Source organism: Thunnus albacares, chromosome 20 (genome assembly GCF_914725855.1).
Source record: "Thunnus albacares chromosome 20, fThuAlb1.1, whole genome shotgun sequence".
Taxonomy (NCBI): domain Eukaryota; kingdom Metazoa; phylum Chordata; class Actinopteri; order Scombriformes; family Scombridae; genus Thunnus; species Thunnus albacares.
This window is the reverse complement of record NC_058125.1, coordinates 7,106,138-7,133,769: the sequence shown is the minus strand read 5'-3', so window position 1 is coordinate 7,133,769 and position 27,632 is coordinate 7,106,138. Positions and strand designations below refer to the sequence as shown.

General features: G+C 40.3%; 2 long non-coding RNA genes across 4 annotated transcripts in view; one reads left to right on the top strand and one right to left on the bottom strand.

Moving 5' to 3' along the window:
• Nucleotides 1–22,973, top strand: part of LOC122971622 — a 46,008-nt gene extending 23,035 nt beyond the window's left edge. The window contains exons 1-4 of one of the 3 annotated variants that reach the window (XR_006399536.1): nt 7,145–9,052; nt 21,444–21,769; nt 21,866–22,248; nt 22,353–22,973. This is a non-coding gene — a long non-coding RNA (uncharacterized LOC122971622). Of the gene's footprint in view, nt 1–7,144; nt 9,053–20,783; nt 21,770–21,865; nt 22,249–22,352 lie in introns of those variants that run through there. The other 2 variants (XR_006399535.1, XR_006399534.1) reach the window with 2 other exon arrangements.
• Nucleotides 22,974–23,071: 98 nt separating this feature from the next.
• The window catches only part of LOC122971621, a 123,843-nt gene continuing 119,282 nt past the window's right edge, over nt 23,072–27,632 (bottom strand). Inside the window, exons 9-10 of the long non-coding RNA XR_006399533.1 lie at nt 24,335–24,367; nt 23,072–24,205 (exon numbers count right to left, since the gene is read on the bottom strand). This is a non-coding gene — a long non-coding RNA (uncharacterized LOC122971621). The remainder of the gene's footprint in view (nt 24,206–24,334; nt 24,368–27,632) is intronic.

Genomic DNA, 27,632 nt, shown 5'->3' with positions numbered 1-27,632 from the left:
TAAGTCCACGTAAACACAGTCATTCACATAGACCACCAAGGCAGGTGTGACCCACGTCTCAGTGTTGGTTTGAATGGCCTATAAGTGGTGAAGGAGTCTATTGTAGGGCCACTTTTTACATAAAACCTGCATAGTAACCAAACATAAGTCTGACCTCCACTCTGTTAATCATCCAGGCAGGGGAGACAGATGGTCAGTGCAGCGTGCAGGTTGAAGTGACCTCAGCCGGGGAGCCTGTCAGACAGAATGACGTGTTGTCTTACTGACTGATTTCCTCCTGAATAAAAATATTACAACAGCAAACAACAAGTGGCTTTATAACATGTCAGATCAAAGAGGAGCCATTAATCAAAACTGCCTTCCTACTGTCTCCTTCTCACTATGACCGCCTCTTATTATGTGGCGCTACATGTCGGCAGCCATTGCAGCTGTCACTCTTTCATGCACGATGACCTGCCACGCTACTCTTCCTGGAGATGGAGTGATAGCGACGCAGCTGCTGGGTAAAGATCAAGTTAGATGTTCGACAGGGGGGCGTCAAATCTGCAATGGCATTATTATTATTTATGCACTCATGATACCACTCTACTACTAAAATGAATGAAAATGACGTATCTGCGTACACTGTCAGATGTGCACCGTGCCCTTCACTCAAGAGTGCGCAAACAGATTGATTGACAGGTGGATAAATAATACAGAGACTGAAGGACAGAGTGTGAAAGTAACGGACAGAAGAGTGGCAGGGAAAGATGGATGAGGACAGAGGGATGGACAGATGAAGGGAGGAGAAGAGGGAGGTCTGACGTTGATTAATGACTCTCTGTGTGTGTGTGTGTGTGTGTGTGTCATTTGGTATTACAGTTACCTTTCTGGACTTTGGTCATTGCTTTGTGTCTGGTGATCTGTGGTCTAGGAATACAATATCTTTCTGAATATTTACTAGTTGTTTTTCTGCATACAATGTTTCAGCATTTGACATTTACTTATGCAAGTGTGCACACAGTTTGCGCATAGTACCCTTCACATGCTGATCCATATTTATGCATACTAGGAATGCTCCTGAAATTCAGCGATAAATTCAGTCGGCTCCCACTTGAATCATCAGTTTTTCAGTTGAAATGAATGAGAAACTCTACAGAGAGGATGTACCATTCACATTTCCAGGTCTATATTTTTATTCTGGGGTTCTACTGGAATATGTTTGCTGGATACAGTTAAAAAAAAAAAACTCCATTTATCTTACTAGTAGTCTCTTGCAGATGCATTTATCATGAATTCAAAAAACCTAAGTTCCTCCACCCTAGTGGTTTTAGGTCACAGTTTAATAGGTCACCAACGGGTCAGTGAAAACATTAAAAATAAAAAAATCAGAAGATCTATAAATTAGAGTTAATACCTTTCTACTCACATTAAAAGCATTCTGTTTATGCTATAAAATAGATGTTGAGCTTTGGCATACTGTAGACAGCATCTGTGTTAGCTTAGCAGTTTGCCATCAATAAAAGCTTCAAGGTATTTATAGCTGGAGACAAGCTCAACCTTTTTTTCATTGATCTATGTCCATGCTTGTACCATTTTACTCTTCTGTTATTCAATTCAATTCATTCTCAAAATGATCTCAGGGCACTTTTCACATAGAGCAGGTCTAGACTGTACATCCCACAGCTGTATTCCGTGTGCAGTTCAGGTGATTCCAGGCTTTTCTTTGATTTCCGTAGATGGGTTTTGTAACTACGAAACACAAAACTCTACCCATCTTCAGACTTTTTCATACTAATTTTCACACTTAAAAATAGTTTTGTTGTTGTGTAGCTGACATGTAACATGGATTCAACAAAGACATCTCCTCTGCAAACCTTCTGCTCTCACGGTAAATGAGACTGTAAACACAGTTATTGCACAGCAGTGGTCTCACACAAGTGATGTAATTCAAGTTCTACAGTACAAATTAAAACACAAATACTGCCTGAAGAGAATTACATGGATATACCAAATTAACATTACATACACTAATCAGCTATTATTAATTACTTAAGTAAGATTTAACATATTTTTCCATTTGTTTTGTGAGTGTTTGTTTGGGACCCCCTTGAAAATGAGATGATACATCTCAAGGGGCTTATCCTGATATTATACATTTCTACATGAAATCAGTGGCTCTGAACCTTTTTGATGTGTGACCTCTTGTATAAAATCAATGTCTAGTTGTGGCTCCTTGTCACATTTCAGATGTCAATGAGTTGTTAGCATTTCCACCAAAGAGACATTTCCCCTCTACACCTCTCACATGATTTAATTTCAATAGCTGTTCATGTGATTCAATATTTCACAAAAAGATCAGAGAAAAGTTTAAAATTTAGATACAGATTTGTGTATCAGAACTTGGTTTTGTCTTCTTTTCTCTCTTGTGATTGGTTTATCTTGTGGTCCTTCAGAGCCACAACCAAAGTAATACATAAAGTAGACTGACTGGCTCCACCTGGCCCCTCTTCAACAGTAAAATGCTGCTTACACATTGATGCATCAATAACAATCTAATTAAAGTCACATATCATCATTTATCAGTTATAGGGGACTTTTGGGGCCCTAATTCATTTGGAGTTCCCAAGCAGCTGCTTAGTTTGCTTGATGTGTGACAGCATGTGAGAGAGAAAAGTCACACTTAAAACACTGAGGAATTAAAAAACTGAACTTTATAACTGTCACGGTCACTGAATTTTAATGACCTGTTCATAACAAATACATGGAAGGAAAAAGAAATGTAGGGAAGTAGGAGTAAGGTAAGGGTGAGGGTAAGGGTAGGAAGGGTACAGGGCTGGGGGAGTTGGGAGAGGGGTTTGGGGAAAGAGGGAGCTGTCGCTGTTATTTCTTGCGACTCCAGCTCCAGAAGCTCTTCTTCTACTTTTTCATCAGGAGCTCCTGAAAAGAGAAAGACAGCACATTTTGAGTTCAGTTTCAAAGCTCTGAAGTGATCTGAAATCAGTTGTTCGAATTAAAAAGCTGAGCTGAGGCAGCAAACCTGAAGCTGGAGGTTTTCCTCTGTGAGGCGCTGGATCTCCTCTTTCCTCTGCGCCTCCTCCTGGATCCAGATGTTATCTTTGGTCCTCAGCGTCTCCTCCAGCTGTCTCTTCTCTTTCTCCCACTGCTGTGACTTCCTCTCTCAACCCTCACACAGCGTAGAGAGCTCCTTTCTGGACTTACTTTCTATGTCAGAGAGCTCCTTCTGGAGGCTCTCTTCTCTGCCTGCCTGTCAGCCAGCTGCTTTCGGAGTTTCTCCTCTGGAGTCTCACAGGTCAGTTGACTCTGTTTTATAGCTGACTCTGTCTCATTCAGCAGTGCCAAGGTGTCAATGTGAGCAATGGTGTGTGCTCGTCTTTTTTCATTAGCCCTGCTGATCTCTTCGTCTTTGACCCTGAGGAGGTCTTCAAGCTGGCTGACTTTTTTTTTGCCAGCTCTTTCACGCTCTTCAACCTGCTGAACTCAACAGAGGCTCTCTTCCTCTCTGTTTCCTCTCTCTGAGTGTGGTGGTGCCGTTGAAGAGAGATGATCTGATCATCTCTCTTTTTGATCGCCCCTGCTGCCTTTTCAAGCACTTGGTGTAGCTTCCTCCACCAGAGAGCCATGGCGGAGTCATATTTTTACTCCTGAGCAGAGAGCTGGCGGTGAAGAGACCAGATCTCTTCTTCTCTGTGTCTGATCTTTTTTTTTTTTCCTTCTGGAGGTCACTTTTTAACTTCCAGTTTTGTTCTTCAGTGACAGAGAGCTACCTCTGGATGGTCCTCCTTTCATCCAGAAGCTGTCCTTTCTCACTTCTCCAAGACTCCCTCTCCTTCAGGACCATGATCTTCACAGCAGTCCTCAACTTTTCTTCCATTTCCTGCATCTCAGCCTTCATGTGCCTCCTCATGTCCTCTATGCCTCTGTTATAATCCTGTGCAACACAAACACAGAAATACATGAAGATGTTTTTATATCACTGATGGCTCTATTTTTCCTTACAGGAATAATAGTGAGAGGGAATACGTTCTATACTAGAACTAGAATAGAAATTTGATAAATCCTTTATTTATTGTTTATTCATTCATATTAATCGGAGGTATTTATCCAGGAAGACATTCACAGATATCTATGTTTTCATCTGACTGACTGTGAGAGATGAGTTTCATTAAGAGGACATTGTAAATTTGTATGAAATGTAATCTCATCATTCATCTCATTACAAACTGTATCTGTGCTGATAAAAAAGTGTATTTGTCTAAGCTTTAGACACAATATGAAGCCATTAAAACATGCATAGTCTTATGTAGTAGTGCAATTGTGTGTCCTGGTTTGATCAACTTACCCTGCTGGCTCTGCTCTCTCCTCTTGCCACGGTGGCTGATGATCTCTTAATCAGTGTGAATGATCACAGATGTTTGACAGAATAAAATAAATGATTTGAGCTCAGCGAAACCACACAGACAGTATTGATCTTCAGTTTTACTCACAGAAAGTGAACAGGCTTTTGTCCTGCAGTTCATGGACACGGCTTCAATTTAATCTTGTTTGTTAACCTTTGCACAATTTCTGTTTTGTACCTTTATTTAATACAATAAAAGTGGCTTATTTGCAGTCATGTGGTTTCCTATATGGTCATTTTAAGCTGAATATTCTTTGGATATCTTTAAAACAGAGCACATGTTGGTGTTTTTCTTTGTTATCAGAGAAGACCAGAAAATCCTGTCTAAACAAATCTGATTGGTCTTTAAATATGATTAGTGGTCATATCTATACAATTTCCTGATAAAGGACGTAACTATCAGATATCATCAGATATGACTTAAAATCACTTTGGTCATATATTGAAATATCCAGACAGCAGAAATCACTTTGTAGGGACTTCAAACATGATTACTGGTCATATCTACAATATCCTGACATGAAACATGACTAGTGAATCTTCTACAGGTATGACAGCTGTCCATCTCTGACTAGATATTTTCTGAATATGAAATACTTTGCATATATTTTCTGGGACGACATGACCTCCAGATGTCTGGATATGCTTCGAACATGAAATTTGTGACTCCCATGATTGGAGAGTATCCACTATTCAGGCAATCACTATCATATTTCAGGCAATAATATCTCTGGACTAGAGGATTATATTGTATGGTTTATGTTAAAATTTAACACATTTTATCATAAAACATATGATAACTTTATAAACCACAATGCATCGCTAATGATTAAATCAGTGGCTCTGAAGCTTTGTGGCGTGACCTCTTGTAAAAATCGTTGCAGTTGTGTCTCCTTGTCACATTTCAGATGTCTACAAGTTGTCAACATTTCCACCAAAGACATGTTTCCCCTCTAATATTACAGAGAGGTTTAAAATATAGAGAATTGTGCAGCAGGAACTTGGTTTTGTTTTCTTTCCTCTTGTGATTTATTTATGTTGTGACCCTTTGGAGGGGGCTTGATCTCAGGTTCAGAGCTCCAAGTGAACTAATATAGTAGAAATTAGTTGAATAAAGAATAAATAAAGTAGTTCAAACTAGCTTCACCTGGACAAGCCTCACCAGTAAAGGCTGCTTACACATTGATGCATCAGAAATAATCTAATAAAGTCAGATTTAATCATTAACAACAGGGGACTTTTGGGGCCCTAATTCTTTTAGAGGCTCCCTGAACACCACCGGGCCCCAAGCAGCTGCTCAATTTGCTTGATGTGTGAGTGAGAAACATCACAGTTTAAAACAATGAAAAATTAAAAAAACAAAAAAACAAAAAGAAAAACCAGTTTGTCACATTAAATGAATGTTAATGAAAGGAAAGAAAGAAAGGGGTTAGGGTAAAGGTAAGGGTAGAGGTAGGGGGTAGTGGGAAGGGTTAGGGTACAGATAGGGTTGGGGATCATAGGAAGGAGTTAGGGTAAAGGTAGGAGTAAGGGTAGAAGGCAGAGGAAGGGGTAAGGTAAAGGTAGAGGTGAGGGTAGAAGTGGAGGTGGAAGGGTAGAGGGGTGGCGTGGGTGAGGAAGGGGAGGGGTTGAGGAAGAGGGGGCTGTCACTGCTACTGTCATTTCTTGCTCTAGCTCAGGAAGCTCTTCTTCTTGTTCTTTTTCATCAGGAGCTCCTGTAAAAAAGAAAGACAGCGTGTTGTGATTTCACTGCCAAAGCTCTCAAGTTAGCTGAAATAAGTTGTTAGAATGAAAAAGATGAGCTGAGGCAGCGTACCTGAAGCTGGAGGTTCTCCTGTGTAAGATGTCGGATCTCTTCTTTCTTCTCTGCCTCCTCTTGGATCCACGTCTTCTCTTTCGACAGCAGCGAATCTTCCAGCTCTCGCTTCTTCTTCTCCCACTGCTGTGCCCTTCTCTCCCAACTCCCACTGAGGGCACAGAGCTCCTTTCTGGACATTTCTGCTGCTTCAGAGAGCTCCTTCTTAAAACTCTCTTTCTCAGAGAGTTTCCTCTGGTAGCTCTCGTCTAGCTCTGCCAGGTTCTTCCTGCAGATGTCCTCCTTTTCTGAGAGCTCCTTCTTGAAGTTCTCTTCTCTTTCAGACAGCTTTTCCTCAAGCGCGTCACATCTAAGTTTGCTCTGTGTAAGAGCTGCTCGTTCAGCAGGGCCAAGGTGTTAATATGAGCATTAGTATGAGCTCTTCTTCTTTCTGTGACCCTGCTGAGCTCTTTGTCCTTTTCAATGAGGAGTGCCTCCAGCTTGCTGACTCCTTCCTGCTAGCTGGATTCATCTGCCGAGGCTGCCATCCTCTCTGTGCCCTCTTTCTGAGCGTGGAGGGTCTGTTGAAGAGAGATGATCAGTTCATCTCTTTTTCATCTCTTCTTCTGCCTTCTGTTGTTCTTTCTTGAGCCCTCTCCACAAGATGGTCCTGGAATTATCATGCATCTCCTTCAGAGCAGAGAATTAGTGATTAAGAGAGCTGATCTCTTCCTCTAATCTACCAATTGTCTCCTCCATTTCTTTCATCTCAGCCTCCATCAGTCTTCTCATGTCCTCCATCCCCTTGTTATAGTCCTGCGCAACACGAACAAAAGACATACATTAAGACATTTTCATAACAAAGAATACATAGTTACATTTTATATTTGTACCATTCAATAAATCCTTTATTTATTGTTTATACATTCATATGAATCTGAGGTATTTAACCAGTCAGACGTTCACAGATATTCATGTCTTCATCAGACTGAATGTGACAAAAAATTTAAATTATGACCCAATTAATTTATAAATTTGTGTGAAATGTAACATCATTGATCTCATTACAAACAAACTGATAACACTGTATTTGTATAAGCTTCAGACAAAATATGAAGCCGTTCAAAACGTGTAGTCTTGTGTACATGTGTAGCAGTGAATCAAATGTGTTAAGAGTCTCGTGGTTTGGACATCTTACGCTGCTGGCTCTGCTCTCTCTTCTTGATGATATTGACAATGATTCAACACTTGAGATAGATGTAAGATTGATTTGTGAGTCTAACAGATGATGTCTTCTGAAGACACAACAAATGCTACTCAGTTCTCCTGGGTAGTCTATGTTGCGTAAGAATCTTGCTTCTGAGATCTTCGATGTTCAACGTTCTAGATGAACATGATGTCATCATTTCATTACATTTCATTACATCAAACGAAAGCCTCTTGTGTTCAGTTTGATTGATGTCACTGATGATGTTGATCTCTTGCTTCACTCACAGAAAGTGAACAGACTTTTCTTCTGCTGTTTGTGGACATGGCTTCATATACACATCACATCATACTGAGGTTTTCTACATTATTGTTACTAATAATATACATCACATCCAGATTCATAAAAGTGAAAATGTTTCTCATAACGACAATGATTTTCATTCTGTTTTTAATATGAATTATTCTGAGGTCACACACACCTTGCAGTCTGCATTCATGTATCCAGAGAAAATGTGTGTTTGCAGACCTGCCAACCTGTACGCATTTTGTGTAGCAGGTACGCATTTTGACATCAAAGTACACTGGTACGATTTGTCGCCCAAAACTGAAAACTGCAAAAAGCCGGTGACGACTGTGGGTTCAATTGTGCACATGCAGTACTCAAGCCTAGCAAGAGGCGGCAGTGTCTAGCCTGCCGAAAAGCAAAAGAAGAAGAAGAGTTCGACCTATCATAGTGCTGGATTCATTCCCCTTGCCTTCACCCAGATATGAAGCACAGATGATCATGATTGACAAACGTGTAACGTCATCTCAAAAGACTGCAAATCGACAGCAAAATGACATCGATTTTTATCCCTTTCGTTCCTCCTCCTCACTGCAGCTGGCTGGTTCCTCAAGTGAGAACGGTTCAGTTAACTCCTTTGCGATGGTAAACGGACTGGCTGAATCTGGAAAGTTGAAATTGTGAATTGACTTAAACATGACTTACTGTTTTCATAATTATTATTGCAGCCAAACCTGTTACCGCAATGAGGAGCAGATCATGGCCCAATGAAAAAACAAACAAACAAATGAGTGCACATGCCGCAGAAATAATGTTACCTAGAAAGTTACTGGGAGGTGTGTGTGTGTGTGTGTGTGTGTGTGTGTGTGTGTGTGTGTGTGTGTGTGAGTTGTTGTGATTGCCACCAGTCACAGTATGACAGGCCAGTTGGGGCCTTTGTATTTGTCAATGCATCATTAATATGCATATAGGATACAATGATAAAATAAAAAAAGCACATCAGAGAAAAACTGTTATCCGACTACAAACTCATTATTTGGCTCCACCCACTTAGGATCGCCTCAACCAATGAGCTTATTTTTTTGTGTGTGACTAAATGTTTGACTAAAACTTGCACGTTAAACTTACACAAGTGTCCAATTTCACAAATACAAATGGAAGTCAAGTGAGTCGATGGAGTTTCAAGGCACAGACTAACTCCTGAAGGCCGTGACCTCCGCTCTGCAAACTTCCCGTCATTAGCCAACCAGATGATAACATCCTGATGACATCACCGCTCATCCATCATTTGACTGGCTGGAGCGCTGCTGCAGTGATTGCAAGGCCATTGATAGTGATTGGTGATTGTGGTGGGATGCTGATTATGGTAAGCACTCGAGCAATTGTGTACCAATTGTGTGTCTTTACTGTATGTATGTCTGTGTGCATGTAAAGCTCCACTCAGTCAGCTGCGGTGATGTGTTCACATTAAAACCTGATTACTGTTCAACCTGCTGACCCCAACCATGAACCCTAACAGCTACGCGGCTTCTTCCTCTTCATCCACATTCTCCCCCATCTCTCTGTTTGCCATCTCTCCTTCTTCCTCTTTTTCTTTCTTCCATTTTCAGTAAGTTAGAGTAACAGAGGCTTCTAAGGGAAAAGGCATTCCCAGGTTTTAAAACTTGAAACCCAAATAAATTTGTAAAATACGTTTATACATGTCTTATCACCCTTAAGAAACATGGCACCATGGCACCTCAAATGCTGTGGGATTAGGATTTGGGTAACAATATCTGACCATGAAGACACACAGTGCTCTTAATTATAGTGTCTGTTGTGTTGAGAGGTATAAAATAACCCTCTCTGGTCTGGGTTTCAAGTTAATATTAGTTTGGTTATCGTTTCTTTCCATTTATCACAGTGGAGCAAACATGATTTTCAAACCACATTCATGGGCTATTCGAGCCCCGGTTGCACCATCGTGGAACCGTGCAAACCACAAAGCCAAAAAAAAAGAGACTTTAAACTGACCCTGCACCCCGCAAAACTCTTTCAACCTTTCCCCTAAATCCTCTCTCAAGTGAAAAATGAGTGGAAATGAATACAAATCCCCCACAATCCTCTTTGGCTCTATCTCTCCCCTAGTTCTGGGCTGCTTTTTGCAATTACAACACACGCACACACACATACTTTGTGGCTACACAACTGTATTTAACACCCCCCACCCACGTGTATCCACCCCACCCTCACTCTCCTGTGTGTCTTTTCACCCAGTGTGCTGAGAGCCAAACTGCTGTAGGCCAGGCCAGAAACACCCTGTTAGCAGAGAGAAGAAGCTAATTGCTTTGGGTGAACTGCCTGGTGATACTGAACACTGAGTCTTAAAACCTGTAATAACTTTTTCCTCCCCTGGCGTCTCTTTCGTTAGCAACACTTGTCCAGGGTACAGAGGGCTGGCGCTGGCTGATCAGCTGAGACACACATAGAGACAGGATTTGAGCTTTAAAGGATCATTTCTCTTCATTACAGCTTGGGTCTAAGTTTTGTAGTTTCGGGCATTATTCCCACTGTTTATGATAACAATGTACATACAGTACCAAATGAATTTCTGAGATCTTGGAACATGGCAAAATTACTATAATACAATCCAACAGGGCAAGAAACACTAATGGTAAGATGATAAGATAGGTTGTAAATAAGCCTGAAAACTTAATGTGAGTACAGTCAAGACCCCAGGAGCAGCAATTGGCTTTGAGGTGATTTTGGCCTAGTGGTCACAATTGGTATTGCAGGATCACATGATGCACATTAGCTCAAGAAGCCTTTTTTGTATACACTTTCATTACGACTTTCAGAGACGACTGTAAAACGTCAAATACATTTTTGTGTCTCAAACACCCCAAAATGACTTGCTGTATTATCAGAATTGAACCCATAGGTATATGGGGAAACAACAAGAAGTTAGAGGGAGTCTCTAACACAGATGGTGTAAGGGCCAAAAAACTTTTTTTTGGCATATACGCCCTGTGGGCAACTTTCATTGGAATGAATGGGACACCATCTTGGAACGTGGAATCCACTTCTCGTAATACGTCCTTGGTAAACTGTGATGGATATTAACAACTCACAGTTTGGGTAACAATATTACCGCTTGCCTTTGTCTTCTCTTCTAAATAAGTTTGGCTAAACTGAGGCTAAGCTTCTTTTTAGCAATGCACAAATGTCAACAACTAAACTTGAGTAAAATGCTATTACTGAATGATCAGAAAAACTACAAAAAGAAGATGGAAGTTATTCCTCGTTGATTTGGTGATATCTGGTGGTAATGCCAAGGGGCCCGAGATGTTTGATCGCGTGAACAAGTTTTAGTGTATAAGACTAAAGAAGATAGTTAGCATTACCATCAATGACAGCAATAATCAAAATATTGTTTTTTTGCATTATGTAAAATGTGTGCATGCACGGTCCTCGCTCTTCCGCACTTTGTGTTGTATGTGCATAAATGTGAAAACCTTGTTACCTTGCGAGGCAGCTGGATTCGCGAGATCACAACATAGCAAGATCATGTAAGAATCCATCTAGTCAGACTTAAAGTTATGTACTTGTGTCTAAACCACCAGTGGTTTGGACCAATCAGCATCCAAAGAGGATCCTTGCGCGATCTTATTATCTTGCGAATCCAGCTGCCTTTCAAGCTAAGACGTGATAGACAGTGATAGACAGATGGTTCATCCAATCACCTGAAGTGACTACAGGAAGCGCAAATACATTGAATTGCTATTTCTGAAAAAATGTGACAGTAAATAATTTAAAAAATTAAATTTTATGTAATGAAAATCTCAAGCATTATAATTCAACATAACAAATGCATGCAGCTTTAGTTGTAACCAAAGAGAACAACTGATCACAGTTAAAAAAAAAAAAAAAAAAAAGTGCACTAATCTGAGAAATCAGACACTTGGTTGGAATGAAAACCGCCTCACTCCTGGAACATTTGGTACATGCCTGATAATCACCGCCACGCGTAATCAATCCCCTCATACCTTTTATGATCCCCAAATAAACCCTTAGATATTTGAAAGAGCTTTATGCAAGAAACTGGCAGAGAGTTGAGGGTCAAACTGAGAAGGAAAACAAGACTCTGTGGTTATCCCCTAAGGCATAAGCAAGCAGAGCAAGAGATGTCAAGGTAACCTCAGACAATTAAGATTGTCTTACTAATAAAATAAGAGAAAAAAATGGGTGGGCATGATCTTAATTCCACAAGAATGAATAAAAGAGAATATAATTGTATGTACTGGTGTGAATGTATATACATACACTCATGTCCACTAGAGACTCAGTGTGTGTCCAAGAGATGGATATTATCCGCTTCACTGACTACCTTTCTCTCTGCTTAAATGTTGTTTCACCATCCAACGGATGATCGAGTTTCTGAGCTCCAATCTGTGGTGAACAATGTGTTGCCAATAACAGCGTTCACATGAGTCTTGATACTAACCCCAGCGAGTGCCAATGCCTAATTTTAATTACGGGAAACCTCTTGGTCTGCCAAATGCTTTATCACTTCTAATTGCCCCTGTTTCGAAACTATGTTGTCTCTGTGTTGAGCAACACTAAGCCTTTTTACGGACAGTGCAGTGATAAATGTTTGGGAGTTCATCCTTCATGTGTCCTACATCAATACTCCCAAAATATTCCTTGTCACTTCCAATGATAACTAAGAGAGAACAACTTGATTTTCCAGTCTCGGGAGGATGGAGAGCTGCATAAGTAGTTCAATAAGAATAAGCTAAAACAAAAAAAAAAGGAGACTTCTGCAGCGAGTACATCTGAGATGCTTAGCAAAGAGATGCATCTTATGATCGTTAAGCAGATTCAGTGAAGGCAGCATTAACCAAGGAACACAGAATATAATGAATGGCTGATACAGTAGAGAAGATGAGATCTCATGGGAGAGGGGAAAGGTTGTGGATGAGAAGATTATGGAGATGGAAATATAGGAAAATACCAGAGGGTGAAAGGTGGAAAAACAGCAGAGAAAAGCAGAGGATATGGTGTCCTCTGGAAGGTCAAGAAAAGAAATGTTGATATGCTTTGCAGAACGCTCTTCTTGAAAAATCATCTTCTCTCCGATCTAAAGGTGCACAGGATGGGAAGTCAAGAGAGTAAGAAGTGTGTTTTCTGACCTGAACCACCTCAGCTGCAGCGTCTTACACATGTCCAGCTACCAAAAAGCCTATTGAAGCTTTGCTATAACAAGCGGCTAGATGATGAGGTGCCTATGAGGTAGAGGTGAAGAGAGAGGAAGGGCTGGATAAGATGACAGGATCAAAGTCCAATTCAAACCGGATAGCTCTCCTTAAACCCTCCCGTCACGTAAGGTCACCCCATGAGCTTTGTCACCTTATGAATTCTCATGGAGCATTTTATAATTTTTTATGGTTTCCCCACTTTGCTAGAGCCACGCCCTGAGCACAATGAGCTGCATGCTGTGCTTCAAATGGATGGCCTTTAAATTGAAAGCATGTTATTGAGTTTCTGTAACACTCGTATAACTTCCTCTCTTGGTTACTTAGTGTTACCTTTAAATGAAATCCTTCATATTTCCCCAAGGTGTTTAATACCATGAACTGAGCTCTGAAAGCCAGCTCACATGATTGAGGTCTTGATCCTCCTGTTAGCTTGTGTTCCCTGACACACAAACACACACACAAACATTCTCACCCACCCTCTGGGCCTATAGTCCACCTTGGAGTGTGTGATTGGGTACTAAGCCAGCTTACCGTGGAGCAGAGAGAATCCCTTTATGGACCTACACTGAAGCTTTATTACTAAATTATAGTCATACACATGCTGTCTGCATTAAGTTAACACTGTATCTAATGGTATGAACTTAATAATATGTATTCATGTGGATATGCACAAATGTCTACTAAGGGTGAGATTACACCTACAATTTGTTGTGTTTGATCTGGAGAATAGAATACGTTTATTTTTAGCTACAATAGGTTGGCAGCGTGGCTCTAGGGGCGGCAATGTCCCTATACCAATTTGTCCCAGATGAAAATATCTCAATAACTATTCAATAGATATCCATTAAAATTTGTAGACATTCATTGTCCCCAGAGGATTCATCCTAATGACTCTGGTGATCCCCAGACTTCTGTGCCACCATGCAGTTCACATTTGTAGTTTGGGGTGAAATGTCTCAACACCTATTGGATGGATAGCCATGTAATTTGGTACATATTCATGTTCCCCTCAGGATGAATTGCTATAACTTAGGTAATCCCTTCACTTTTCCATGATCTCGGAAAATTTTTGTGTCCAATACTTTTGATGAAGCCTGTAGCTGTAATTTGTTTTTAATATTAATTAACGCTAACACACTTAACCAAAAAGGTGAGCAAGATAAACATTACACATGCTAAACATCAGCATGTTAGCATTGGTATTTGTGAGCCTGTTGCTATGCTAACACTAACCTTTAGCTTAAGCAAAGCTGTGCCTAATTACAACCTCACGGAGCTGCCAGCATGACTGTAGACTCTTTAGTCTTGTTTTAAATTATTGGGTTTGTTTAGGTTCACACCGCTTTAATACAAGTGAACCTGGACTTGTAAACAGAAATCACATGAACTCACAAGTAGCTCATTTATTGGAAAGAGTTTTGTCATCTGTCGTCCTGCAATTAGATTAGATATTTTGGCAACAAGGGAAATCAAAATAAACTATTCCATTCCTTAAAAAATCAGTTGAATGTGATGAGCATTTATCTCTTCTTTAATGCCTCCTTAAATTCAAATGGCATTACCTGCCTGAACATGCCAAACTAATTTTGGTAAAACATACTGTGAAAGCACTCCTAACCCTTTCCCCCCATTGGAAGCGTGCTAACAGATGAAGCCATCAGACGTGAAGTTGGAAGAAGACCCGCAACATCTGGTGGACATTTTGTCAAGAGTCATGGCCTCTCTCCTTTTATTTATTTGTTTTCTTGTCCTTCTCCTCCTCTACAACCATTCTACCGGCTCCTGTCAAGCTGGGTTGCGTTGGTCTATGCCTTGCTGTTTGCGCAAGGAATTCAAAGGAAGGAGCAAGAGTGCAAACTAAATGTCGACAAGTGTGTTCCAAGGTCAAATAAGCTGTGTGAAAGTGTGTGTCCATATAGTCATGTTTAATACAGTGGTTGTTATTGTAGGAGGCTGGCTTCATATGCTCTGCTCATGTATCTACCCTTTTGACCCCTGACAAGGGAACAAAATTATTTTTGACCAACAGTGCTCTTGAGGATGGAGCAAAAGTGCAGCAAGCTCAGCAAGCCTGCTGTAAAACGCAACATACTTAAACAGCAACATATGTTCATACGTCATATCTGTGCATTAATAGACATGAGTTTGATACCATTTAGAGCTGAAACAGCATGTTAACCCAGTCCTTGCTCTTACAAGTTGATCTCATTTTACCTCCTTGACCCCGCTGGTTTTGGATCAGGTTTAGGCTCGGCCCAGTTTAACAGGGATTCACTTGAGAGGAATTGGCATCTTGAGTCAGGTCTGATCCAGAACTGTGCACCATTTCCACAGAGAGTAATTGGGCTGATATATGAGCGTGTGAATGTACGACCATGTGCACAGGCCTTCACGTTATGTAGCTATAAACTAGCATGTTGTCACACATTTTGGGCACTAGCTAAGCCTTTACGATAAAAAGAAAGTGAAGTATGTCATAATGAGACAGATGGTTTCTGTTTTTCCTAACTGCCTTATCTTCATCCTGCCATTCCCATCTTTACAATCACTGTACCTCTATTAGTTAGCTCATTTCTAGTCTAACTTGTTCTCCTTTCACAGTAAGTAGGTGTCTCGTCTCGGCAGCTCAGCGTAGGCTCTGCCAGCTCTACAGTAGCACACCCTTTTTCCTTTTTAGAGATTTTTTTAAAAGTAGTTTCATTTTTAATGTGACAGTATGACTCAGTATCCAGCGATGCACAATGAGATCAATGGCTTTTATTCTCCCAAGTCAGTCTTCTTTCTTTTTTTATCATTCTAATAGACAGTGTTTTAATATACAGTACATACGGTGAGTGAATTTCTTATCCTTATCTCTTACTACAAATGTGCAAAAACCCTGCTGTTAGACATCAGAAAATGTAAATATAACATATTTAGCAATGTCAGTAGTGGTTTTAGGGGACACAAAAAAGAAAAAGGAAATATTACTACAGCATCATTTCATCAACATCACATCATCAGAGCAGCGCCGTACTGTGACAGAAATAAAGAAGAAACAGTGTGACATGAATTTGGATGCCAAAAAACAGTGTTTCATGACACTGAGAGGACGTGACAGGCACAGAGATGGGTGAGAGAACGCATTCCATTATAGGTGATGTTACACTGTCTGGTAGTTTAATAGAGGATGTTCATCTCACTTGGACAGTGTCTTGTATGAAGATCCCAAGGCAGATGTTGGAATGTGAGAATTTTCCAGCAACTACTAAACTGTAGTAATTGTGTTGCAAAAGTAGTTTTTCCAAGAAAATTTTTAAAACAAAGACCTTTCAACTTCCCAGTAAATTGAGCTTTAGTTGATTTGGGCAATATGTTTATACTCCCAAATCATTCAGATTACAAAATTATAATGTTTATGTCAAACAACTGAGCTTCAGTTGATTTGGTTTAATATATTTATACTCCCAAATCATTCAGATTACAAAATTAGAATTTTTATGTCAAACAAGTGTCATTTCCTCGTGTGAAATTCAGACAAACAAGTTCTGTTAAATCACTTGTATGTGCCACTTAAAAACAAATCTGTTCAGTAGTTCTTGCATGAGGCCCAGCGTCTTTGCCGCTCCTTTTATTCACTAGATAATAGAAGAACACCACATAAGACAGTAATTTAATCTAAACCCAGTTCATTATAGCACCTACAATTTATGCACTAAATTTAAATTTCACCATCTTTTACATTGTAGCACAAAATCCCTACCTAAAGGAGGTGTTGCCATGCAAGAAATAAAAGCAGATTACTAGTTTAAAAAAACATGATAATAGGAAAGGCTTCTGTTGGAAAGATGCTGTGTTGGCCAAAGAGGCCATACACACATGCACACACACACTAATCATGCTTTCCAATGCCTCACAACGGCACCCAATATCCTTGAAATAACAGCGATGACCAATCCACAGCCAGTGCCCTCATAAAAAGCATCTTGACGTGTGACTGCTGATGGAAACTCTCTGTTCTTCTAATAGTCCTGGAACAGAACGCAGTGTCCTGTCCACTCTGAGGAGGGAAAGCGCTTAAAAAAATCCTCAAAGGTGCCTTGCACAAGGTGCCTCAAAGGTTCTTCAAAGGTTCTTCTTTATAAATGTGTCATGACTCATCACAGTACAGACAGGATGCTTTAAAATGTGCAGTGTTCTCCACTAAATCCTTTTGTGGCGAGGAACTGTAAGGTGTTTATTGGCTTCGTCTGTAAACACACCAAAAGAAATCGTCCTTTAAAGAGTGTACGCCTCAGCCTCGCCCCTGCTAAATTGCCTTTATCTTCTGCCATAAACCTCTCATTTCATGAGTGGGTAGGTGGGTGTGTGTGTGGTTAAAAGGACCGAGGGTGGTGAGTGTAGCTTGGCTTAATGTCATATTTTCCACATGTCATATTTTGAAGAAAACAAGTCTATTTGTGAAGTCGCCACAGGAGCAGAATGTACCTTTGCTACAGGAGCGTGTTACGTCCCCGAGTGCTGGTGTGTGTTTGTGTGTGTTCATGGTTGTGAGTGTTTGCAGGAGCCTGCTTGGTGGCTGGTCTCAATGGCATTTGTGCTGTCACTGGGCAGCTTGGCTGGTGAGCTATGTTATTACCAGAGCTTGGTTACACACAGACATGACCAAAAATGCATTAGAATATACAGCAGCCTTCAAGTTTTTATACTGATTGAGTTGTTTCAACAGGCATCCAAGCTCAAAATAAATATGGCAAGTCCTAAAAGTCACTCGTAAGTATTTTGTTCTTTTTAGGTGTTGAAAAGAATGTATTAGCTACACATTTTCCCAAATCCACAGTACCCTTTCTTCCTCTGTCACTAAACTCTTACATCACTCGTTGTGTGTGAATGAAAAATGAAATATGCGTGTGTGTTTGTGGGCGACGGATAATGAAGCAGAGAGAGAGAGCACAAGGCTGTAATTTAGTAAACCATGAGATTGCGGGGGTATCAGCATGGCAGAACAAATCAAATGTCACAGTCACCCTGTCTCCCTCTCTCTATGCCACTTTTCCATCAGGGGTATAGTTAGTATGATGGGTATTAGCCCATACCCACATCCCATAGCCATAACTTTGAGGTCACTGCTGCAGTTTAAAATGAGACCTCTCTGGGCTGTCAGTGTGTGTGCTCCCGCATCGGACCAAGCGGCACCAGAACAAAATGAGGCCAAGACCTATCGTACATTTTCCACTGCGGCTCCCGGGTCATTGAAGACAATTCAATGAGCCTGTTTGTCAAGAAAGCCATCAGGGAAAATGAAGAAATTTCACATACATGATTTGGTCAAAAACGTGTCCTACAGTGTAATAAATTCACACATTCACCGAGGCTGTTACCTTGCCTCTTTAGATATTCAAAATGTATTTATTTCCTTGAAAAAAAGTTTTCTTTTTTGTGTGTAGTGTGAAATTGCCTACTTATATACAGAACGGTGATGTAAACTACACAGTCAGATGTTTCAGTGACCTGTGTTGCCAGATTGAGTGTTTTTCCACCCACCCGGTTTTCAACATTACTTACAATACTTTCTATTTATTTAGGCAAGTAAAATTTCCCTAGGGCAGGTTGCAATAATTTAAGCTACTTCTTGTACAATTTGGGTGGTCTCCACAGACAAAAAGTTCAGCTACTGTACATTCCAATATGAAGGAATATACCTTTCTTCCAAGTAGATTGAGATTGATACTGTTCAGTTGGCTGATTCTGTGATCGCGTCCTTTCAGAGTTAATAACAAGTTTCCAACTTGTGAATAGGGTTCACGTCAATATCCAAGTTGCAATTACAAGTGGGAAAATCAGATTTTATTGAAAGTGCCAATATAGCCGACTTGGTACTTAAAGGTCCAGTGTGCAGAAATTAGTGGCATCTAGTGGAACGGACTTGGCAGAAATGGAATATAATATTCATAAGTATGTTTTAAATAGTGTATAATCCCATGAAAATAAGAATCTTTCTGTTTTTGTTACCTTAGACTTACCTTTATATCTACATAGAGAGCGGGTCCTCTTCCACGGAGGCCGCCATGTTGCACTGCCACATGTTTCTGCAGTAGTCCAGAACAGCCAAACCAAACACTGGCTCTAGAGAGGGCCTTTTCTCAGTTTTATGGACACCGTAGGTTCTCCTGCATGTCTTGGAAGGGGTGGGTGAGGAGAGCGGTATTCAGTTGGTTGCAATCTGCAACCTCAATGCTAGATGTCACTAAATCCTGCACACTGGTCCTTTAATAATACAGACGTGTCTGAAAACTAACATTGATGCCTCGCATCGGTCAAAGATGCACTCTTTACACAACCAACTCTTTATTTCAGTTTATTTTATTATTTAGAGATTAAAACTTTTTCTCCTATCCCAATTGTCATTCTGTGATAAAACACTTGTAACATCAGCATGAGTGAAAACTTTTCTTTTGTTGCTACTTTTATGACAATTGGGTGGGTTCTGGGCTTTGACTGGGCTACTTTTTGTCAATCTCATCTGGCAAAACTGACTCAGTTGCCCAGAGTAGTGAGTAGTGACTGGGCTGTAACAGCTGTGTAAACGTATGTCAGCTGGATGGAGACTAAACAACACAGTATGCCCAAGAATTGCACCCATATTGGATGATTACCACAAGATTAACGTTGATTTTCAATGTTGCCATTGAACAAATTGTCCAATATCAATGTGTTTGCCTGGTGATGGGTTGCTCTAAAGTCAAGCAAATTCCCTGTGTCACAGTAACCCACATTAGACAACAGTTGGAAGCCTCCTGGAATATTTGTGATATAACTTCAGAGCCTCAGAAAGGCCTTGAAAAGTTTAACTCATCATCCTACTTTAAAAGTTTGGAGAACTGATGTAGATTCCGCTGACGTTGATCGTGTTGCTTTACGCCAGAAAGATGAAGGAAAACTCATCCCAGATTTGATGGAAACAGGAGAATATTTGTTGACGTAGTCTGGTCTATCAGGTTGCTGAGCTCAGGGATTTTAACAGTGGGATCAGTGAGGATGGGTCATGACAGGCTAAAGTGACTCACAAGTGCTGTTTGTTTTGTTGGGATGTGAGAAAACTGTGGAACAATTGTGCTTCAATGAGGTCAGTGAATATTCTCCTATACTGTCTGTTATAACCAGCATGTGAGTAAAGAAATTGCAGACATTACCTTTGCTGTTAACCCAGATTTGTATATTTTAAATCACTCATTTCTCTATTCTGTTATTGTCAACTAAAAAAAAACACTTTACAAATCTAAAAAACAGTCCTGCACCTGAATATAAGAATTTACACTCTTGTTACAGCCCTGTAAGTTTATTCTGTTTTAGAGTTTGTCCCAAGTTCAGATCCCAGATGATCCTCAATTTGTCATGTGTCTGCTCAAGGCCACACTGTTATTTGTGAAACGAGATGATAACCAAACATGCCTACACAGTATGAGTAAAGCCGGTCCAAGGTGTTGGATCGGTGGAAAAGGCTGCAGCCCAATGTATGTCAAAACGAAGGTTAACCAAACAACTAATCAAACCTGTTTGTAGCAGGGATTAAAGCAAAAAAAAAAAAAAAAAAAAAAAAGCGGTTGTGCGCAAAACACATGTGAAGTAGAAGAGGCTTGTGAAATAGAAGAAAAAGAAAAGAAAAGTGAGCAAACAGAGATAAGCATGGAGCTTCTCTGCTGCTCATATCTAGAAATAAAGTATATATATTAAAAAAAAAACAGAGGAACATGGGTGAAACCGTATATTCTTTGTATCCGCAGCACCTTCTGTTTTAGTAAGGAACTCACAAATTTGGATTATCTCATCAGTTGGAGGATTTTATCCAAAATTCTTATGTTTAATGAATACATACACGTTAAGAAAAGGTTGCTGCAAAGAAACTGTCAACCTAAACCCTGAGAGCAGGTGTGTGTAGTAGTGAAAGACAGGAGGGCAAAGGCATCTTCCTCTTTTATTACAAATGCCAAATTACCCTGTTTTTTGAATGACTGGACGCTTTAACGTCCCCATCAACACCTTTGTTGCCTTGTGCTCCTCATGACCACAAACCTAAATTGGATATCAGACATTTCGGGACTGACGCTTCATATGCTCAGTTTGGATCTAGCAATTTTGAACAATTCTCATGTTTTAGTCATTTATCAAATTGTTTTTGTCGGCTGTTCTATTTGTGCACTGCACCTCTCAGAGAAACACATCAAAACCAGTTACTTTAACACAAAAATTACTTCAGAGCTGTCATGTAGACGTGGATAATTGAAGGAAAATTCTGTGACTTGTGATTTGACTGAAATAGGTAATAGTCTAAGCAGGCTTTTTTGCTCACCTTGTTGATCCCAGGGACTTAAACACTTGGCCTGGCAGAGAAGGGTCACGACTTGCAGTGACTCAGTGCCATTGTTTATAGGATGGGAAAAAGGGAATATGTGAGAGAAATGGGCTGGAAGACAAACGGAAAGTTTCTTTTTTTGTGTCAGAGTCATTTTTATCCTCATCCTATTCATCTTCTTCTTTCAGCCTGCTATGAAGAGCCATCTCATATATCTTGATGATGAATACCAGTTTGCAGTGGAGGTTTGAAGCCAAGTGGCGCAGGACTGACGGCGAGACTGACCCAGACGGACAGCTAGACAGATAGTCATCCTGCCCGCCAATCTCACCTTGTCCTCAGAGAGGCTAATGTTTCTGGGAAAATCCCACTCCACTTGCTGCCCTGTCAGTTCCTTACAGCTGGCATGGGCATGTGGATGGATGACAGAGAGAGAGGGAAAATGGGATCCAGTGGGCTGATTAGACAAAGAGAGGAAAGGATGTGGGTGCAAGAGGAGTATGAGTTCATCCAGGTATGTTTTAATCTGTGATCAGATAATATATTCTACTCTGGTTCGTTCTCACCTCTTCTAATTGCCTTCCCTTTCCCCTCGATGTGTACAACATAGGGACAGCAAACCCTAAAAAAACAGCTCAGACACTTCCCTGGCAAACAACAGCTCTTCAGTGTCACTCTGTTTCAGCAACACTTAAATCACCACCAGTCTCAGGGTCCAAGGATAAAAACCTTTAATATATGACAACAGGAGGCAAGCAAGGGGAAATAAGGTGGCCGTTTTTCAGATTTTGCTTTACTCTGATTTCTCTCGACTTCCGTACAAATTAGGTGCCATTATTGGGACGACAAACCTGGGCATTTGCTCCAAAGGGGAGGGTCGGATTTGGACGAGCTGTCTAAACAAACGCAACAATGGTTTTTATTGTCGCGCTGGCTCGAACTCACCCACACACCCCTGGCAGGGAGCACAGCTTTCAGTGGAACAGCCCGTCAGTAAGTATAAACTTGATTTGGCTGATTATGAACTTGAGCGGTGCTCTTACTGAGACATGGCTTCACTTTCTCTCTCTTTTTCTTTCACTCCACTGTGTTCCCAGCTGTTTTTGGATAGAGAGATAAAGGAAAAGGAGGCTGACGGAGACAGAAAAAGGATGGAAAAAGGGAATGTTTTTCGCTTGTCCTTGAGTATTTTCCAAGTGTGTTTTCTTTAATACCACTCCATAATAGATTTTCTTGGAGCTGTCCGTTCCCTTTTGCCTTTCATATGTGTGAACAATGAATATTGGTGGCTGCCCAGCTAGTGAGGCACTCCCGTCTGGCACCATATGTCCATCATTGTGCTGGTGAAGTGGCTGTTTTAAGCGCTGCATGGTTGGCATTGGAAAGCCTCTGGTTGTTAGTGGTTAACCCAGCGTCCCACGGGACTCGCTGCTCACTCGTCATCCTGCCAACCTCCCCGTGAATTACATGAAGTTTCCGGTGTCAATGACGTAGGAGTGATCATTCAAAAATGTAGAATGACATATATGATCAATGGTGAGAAATTACTATTTTCCATGTTTTGATATTACCAGAAGGAAAAGACGTTGCTGAACATGATTTTGCTAAAACACAAAAAGTTCTTTCAATGATGATATTCTACATTGAACCTGTATTAATACAGAGGGAAATCCTATTTCAATGGTACACAATAAATAAACATACTGCACAACCTAAAAGGGAACCATTCTTGAATTTGAAGCTCAGGAGTACCTCAGTTAAGATACTGAGAGTATCTTTTAACAGGTGTTTACTATATTTCAGGACAAAATGATTTGCAGGGAAAGGCTAGAGCCCTGGTCACACCAGCTGGTGGCACATACAGCAAAGTTCATCTGTGCATCCTTGCTAAATAAATGATGCTAGAAATGTGTGTGTAGTAGTTGATGAACTACTGTAGCTAACAACTTAGCCAGCAGGGAACATGCAAGTCCTATTTAATTACCATAACTCTCCAAGCTAGTTAGCTTGCCAACAATTTTAGCTAGCTGTGTGACTAATGTGATAAAACTAATGTGAGATTCACACAATATATTTAAGAAACGTATTTTCTAGACTTTTGTTACTTAACTGCCTACACCACATGCTTCTCTTGTGGAGCACTTATACTCTGGTAGAACAGAGTTAAATAAAAATGCATGATACAACAAAGCTAATAAGCTATAAGCTTCCTCTGATTCTGCACTTGTTTTTCTTAGCATTTTTAATTTGTGCATAAAAAAAATGTGAGTGAAAACACAGACAAACAGCATATTGATAAAAGTGAAATGCGACAAAGTTCAATGGAAATAGACTTAACAAATAGTGGATGGAGATGCGTTAATTAGATTTATCGTTTGCTGATTTCCTGGAAACTTGGTTAAAAGTTGGATTTTGATGGAACCTAGCTGTTAGATGGTTTGTTATTGGTGAAAAGTGCGACCTCCCATGTCAAAGTTCACCAAAGTTGAACTTGATGTGAAAGATTTGCACGGACTAACTTCAACCCTGTGTGCATATCCACTTATTGTGGCAATTCCATAGAAATAAATCAATTCCACAGTGAATTCTCATCATTTTAAATGCTGGTGTGACTGGGCCTTAACACAGTAGCAACATAGCATGGACAAAAGAGTGGTAAAGAAAGACTGAAAGGTAAAAAAAAAGGTTGACTCCTGCCCCTGATAACATCGCATGCCAAGGCTACACAGGTCCCTGCTGTGGACTAACAATGAGACATACTTCCTCTCCTCCCTCTATCTGTTTGTCTGTCTGTCCTTGACTCCATATGTACGTCTCTCCCTTCCCGCACTCCTTCATTCTGTTTGAGCTTCTTTCTATCTTTTATCTGTTGTTTTCCTCTTGTTACGCTTTTGTCTTCTTCTTCCTCTGTTTGTCCACCAGCTGCAAGTGGGAGGTTAGATGTTTTGACCTTTATTATGAAGAGATAAGTGTCAGTTTAGAAAAACTGGCATCTGACTAGGTTATACAGTGGATATGCACACACACACACACACACACACACACACACACACACTACCAAAGCCAAGTGGATACAAACCTTTCAATGCACCTGACCAATGGAAAAGCAGCCCTGTGAAGAAAAATAAAGGAAGAGAAAGTCACCACAGAGCAACAAAGAATACCACAAAATACCACAAGTAACCCATAAACTGTACCACAGAGAACTACAAAGTGCTATTTAAAATTCATAAAGAGCCGTACAGTATTGTACCACCACAAAAAAAAAAACATACTGCCATAAGGTATCATTACTAACTATGAACCACACAGTGACATAAAGTAATAGCACTAGGAGTTGTAGTTTTTTTCTTTGCAGTAGTTGAGTTGATAAGTTGGTTGTTTTTAGACAGATATCCAACACAGCAATGCTACGTCAAGCCTCACACTCACGAAATGTGCTCACTAAATTTGTTTTCAATGCCTATACCTCAGCCTAACCACAAGCCCTGGCTGCGACACCACGTTTCAGTTTTATTACTTCTCTCATCTCCTCCAAGTCCTCCTCTTTTTCTCTCATGATGATTTCTCCATGCTGCTCTCCTGCATGTGTCTGGTCTTGGGTATCAGTCCTGCGCTGAGACGTTCTGGCACAGGCAGTAGTGGAGACTAAATGTTGCATGGTGTTTTGGTTACTGTGGCGAAGCCTGTTGCCATTTAGCACTTGAGCTGTTATAATTCAAAATGTTCTATGTCCATTTTGGGGATAGAATCATTGCATAAAGTTCATAATGCCATATTTCTTAATTATTAATGATTTGGTTTGAATAAGTGTTTGCCATTTGGTCGACTATGGTCTCACAGTAAGTTACTTAACCAAGTGCCATTTTGTGTTTTAATTATGTGCTATCAATCATTCTGCAAGAGTCCATGTTACTTTGTGCCAACGATGTGTATCTCATTCTCTCTCTCTCTCTCTCTCCAAACATCAGAGCAGAGGTAGATTGTCTAAAGGGCACAACTCCCAAAACCACAGCACCATCAGAGGATAAAACCACAGATGCAGCTGTTCAGACAGAACAGAGCGAAGGATATGTTTCTCTCACTCTCTTTCTCTGTCTCTCATTTTTAAAGACGGGCCTCATTAAATGGAAGTAAGTCTGCTCAGGTCCAAAACCAAAGAGAGTCATGCCCCTCGAGAGCGCTCTGCTGCTAACCATAGCGCTGGCACGATGCAGTGTGGAAAACAAGTGAATCAAATGCGACCGCTGAGCTGCAGCGAGCGTACAAAGACATAATATTACATGGTATTACGTGGGTTCAGTAACAAGGGATCAGCTGTAGCAACAGCAGTGCTGCTTCACAAAACAGTGGTGAAACACTAGGTTACAGTGGCTTATACCACTGGATTAAGTCATGTACCAACCTGTGGAGGCACATGGTCAGGGACATGGGATGATAAAATCACCCCAATCCCCTTTTTTAGCCATGCTAGCGGCAATGCTGGTCTGTTGGTTGGTCCACCGCTTGTTTTACATTTCCGGGTATTTTTTAGGTTCACGCCACTTTAATACAAGTGAACCTGGACTTGTAAACAAAAATCACATGGACTCACCAGTATTTACCTACTGCATGTCTTCTTTGGTGCTTCCATGAATTCAAATGTATTTTTATTCTTCAGAGTAAAATTTACTTCATCTTGATGACACTAAAATGTATTAGGAATTTTTGTTTAATTTGTACAAACAGGACTGGACAGTATAGACTCAACCAGGGTGGTTTTTGACAAAACAGTAAGCAAAACCATGAGCAGAATTGTCATAACACAACATTTCACCCTATGCAAAATAACAGATTTTAACCTTAAATAAAGTAAGTACAGCTAAACCTGATTTTTCAAAGAGTGGACGGCATACATTTTGCAGTTGAAAGATGACAAATTGATGGTGATATTATGAAAAATAAAGCCTATGATATACTTTTTTTTACAGGATATTATGGGAAAAGTAATTAGAATTACAGTAAAAGTATATATGTGAAACTAATGTTAAATTCAATGATTGTAATGGCATTCATGGAACTATATACACAATCCAAGTGTTTCTATCTTGATTGCAGCAAAAACTGCTTGAAGACATTTTCATTAATTATTATTTGTTGTTATTATCTGTTGGTATAAGGTTCCAAGGCAACTGGAATTTGTAACCATAACAAAATTGGTTGTCATACTTGATATGCCACGGCAGTTTTAAAAGCACTAATTTTAAGCAAAAGGAGACATAACATACTGTAAAGACTTGGCTGGTGTTGACGGTTAGCACACATTAGAGGCAGTGCAGTATTTTGTGGGTTTTTATGCTTCAGGTATTGTACTGACAGATTTTGCTGTAATTTACGGTTGTGCTTTTGAAACGGACTGGAAAAGCAGATATGATCTTTTGTTTGTTTTTTGTCATTTCAACGCCACTCAGTCATTGTCCGAGATATAATTTACTCACAACAGAAAGGACTAGTCATACAAAGTCATCAGGTATGATATGATGTGAGCAGTTTGGAAACAAACATGAAGGACTGCAGTGTGGATGTACCCGCTTTTCAGAGAGACAGGGGCCGACCGAGAGTGTGAGCAGGGAAGAGAGAGAGAGAGAGAAAGAAAGAAGGAATGTGGTTAAGAGTCTGTTTGGTCACGCTCCATAACCGACAGCCTTAAACAAACAGGCATTCTGCTCCTTCTGTAAACCATTGCTACCTGAGTCTGGAGTGTGCTGCCCTGCTCCTCTCAGCCTGGTGTGGTTTAGTTGGAGTTCTTGGAAACCTCCTCTGTTTTTCTATGTAGTTGTTGTTGATGTTTGTTTGTTTCACGCACCACCAAAACCAACTAATTGTGGAAGTGTGACATCCAAAAAATGGCCAGGCCTTTGAATGGCTCCCTATTTGATTCTACCTCTGTCATATTTATTGATATGAAATAATTAGAATACTGTGAGGATTATACAAGATAGGCTGTCTTAGACTAGACTCTGAACTCAAGAAAGTAGAACAAACATCAGTCAGTCCTTTTTCCTGAATTTCAAAGAAAGATATCTGTATAGTAAAACACAGTTGTGAGGAATTTTACCACAAGAGCAAAGAGTCTACATTCATTCTAGTGGCCCTGTGAAATAGCATGTAGGTGCAGTGGTGCTTTGAGTTAAATGCTAACATCATCACACTCACATGCTCCCAGTGATAATGCTAACATGCTGACCTTTAGTAAGTATAATGTTGTTCGCTATCCTAGTTTAGGCTATCATTTGCTAATTAGCAGACACAAAGAACAGTTGAGGTTGATGAAGAGTCATTACTTTTTCTCAACCGGACAAATTTAATGATGCAATATACCAAGTCAGGAAATTACC